Genomic DNA, 2,317 nt, shown 5'->3' with positions numbered 1-2,317 from the left:
AACATGTAACTAACCATAGTACAATTTGATTTTCAGGAATTCCCCAGTGGGCCAGTAGTTAGGACTCTGAGCTTTCACTCCTCAGAAGATCCAGGTTCATTCCCTGATCAAGGAACTAGGATCCTGCAAGCTGTGGGGCAAAACTCAAAAAAAAAAAAAAAAGACTCTAAAAGGACAAAATTAACTACCAACAAGTGACATAAAAGCAATGGAGTGAATGGGAGTTTTAGGGAAATGATGCCTTCATGAAAGGAGAAATATTAATGTCATTCAAGATCTTGTTTCTTTGGATACTCAGCCCCAATACAGTACTTAATTACACTGCATTGCTTTTGGAATATTCATAACACTGATTAACAACTGTGATACCTTATCTCCACCCTGAGGGTGCAAAAGCAGAGGGGCTGTCCTGGGGTGTGGGTGAGTTTGCCCTCCGGCTTGGTGTCTCACCAATCTGGTAACCTTGGGCGATTCCCTAACTTCAGTGATCTCACTTCCCCATGCTAGAGCACATGAAGATTGGACTGCATGATCTTTTAGGCCTTCAAGCTGGAAGATGCCTTTCTTCTGGTATGTGTGAAATCCTAGACTAGGGGAAACAGATGTTGGTGAGACATGCCCACTTCCTGCCACACAGCTCAGTGGCTCTGTGCTTGTGTCATCTCTTCCTATTGGAAAGATCCAGTCCCAGAGCAGCCGTTTACGCTTTACTGAATCCTAATTGCTACTACAACGCTTCATTTTAAAAAGGCAAGCTTCGTAATCTTTTGTGGAGTAGACTTTGAAGAATATTACGATATGGAAGAAAAATGAACCTATTTCACCTCAGTAAGAAGAAAAAAGGTTATGTGTTATAACTGGTGTTCAAAATGAAAAATGTTATGATACCAAGAAAAGAGGGGTTTATTCTAGCTTCAAGTGAGGTGAGGACTAGGAGGAAAGGCATTGGGAGATGTAGCCTTAAGCAAGGAACTGTATTTGGAGAACAGAACCTGAGTAATAGGAGATTAGAAATGATGGTTGAGAAAAGGTTCTAGGAGGCACTGAGAGCCAGGTGAAAATAACTCGAACTTTATTTTGTAGACAATGGCAAACTATTGGAAAAAAAGGGTTTTTTTTGGCTTGGAGAGAGGGTAAACTGTTCAGCGCTGTGGCTGAGAATCACTCTGGTGGTAGGAAGCGGCAGACCAACAGGGTATTGCAATCATGAAGAAAGAGGAAGTGAGGGCTTAAACAAAGCCAGTGGCGGTGGGAATGGGAAGGGATGGATTGGGAGAAAATGTGGGAGTAGCATTGACAGGTCTTGGCTACTCATAGAGGATGGGGTTGTGGATGAGGAAGAGGAAGAAGTTAAGAGATGTGTCTAGTGAGTTCTCAACAACTGAAGTCAAAAACACAAAAGAGAAAGCAGGTGAAGAGACATGTTTTGGGAGATGCTGGGTTTATATTAATAGGTTACTCCTGTCCACAAGCAGTTGAAAATGCTGACAGTGCAGTCAGGAGGGAAATCAAGGACAGCTGTAGGCTGAGAGGCACACGCATACAGACTTAGTGACTGAACAAGAAGTAGATGAGATTTCCCAGGGAAAGAAGGCCTACTCTGAAGGAGTGGCGTAAGAAAAATGTCTGAAGAGGACCAAGAAGCTGGAAGGAGAAACAGGCTGTGTGAGATCATGGTAATTAAATGCAGATGTCATTTTGCAAGGAGGAGGGAGTGGACAGCATCATATGAGTCAAGAGCTGTCAGGGGATTTAAATGTGAGAGGGATCCATTAGATTTAGCCATTAAAAGATCACCAGAGACCTTTGTGAAAGGAGTGGGGTGAAAGCAGAGGGAAGGCTAAAGACTGCCCTTTCAAGACGCTTCACAGTGAACAGAGTAGGAGAGCTGGGATGATACAAAGGGGACCATTGGAGGAGATCATGGCACATCAAAGATAGTTCTGAGCCTGAGGTCCTACAAACAGTTCAGGTCAACACAGAAGCTCAGGATGGCAAAGGTTTTCAGGAGTCTAAAGTCTGGTGGAGGTCCTAGAAACCGGCAATATTAAAGAACTGGGAGGGCACCAGATTAGAAAGTAACCAGTTGAGACTAAGGTGGGTGTTTTAAATCATTGAAGAAGATGAAGCAGATGTCTGCAAATGCCTGCCATTTGCAGGAACAGTGATGACAATGAGAAAAGGGCTGTGTGAAAAGTATGACTGTACGTGTTTAATACTGTCCTGTAGAACTGTCTGGCTTCAAAAGCATGGAATTCAGTTTTTAATGACTTCATTAAAAAGTTGCACAAACTCCTGTGATGATACAGAAACTTAA

Source organism: Oryx dammah, unplaced genomic scaffold, assembly GCF_014754425.2.
Source record: "Oryx dammah isolate SB20612 unplaced genomic scaffold, SCBI_Odam_1.1 HiC_scaffold_29, whole genome shotgun sequence".
NCBI classification, from domain to species: Eukaryota; Metazoa; Chordata; class Mammalia; order Artiodactyla; family Bovidae; genus Oryx; species Oryx dammah.
This window is presented reverse-complemented; position numbering follows the sequence as displayed.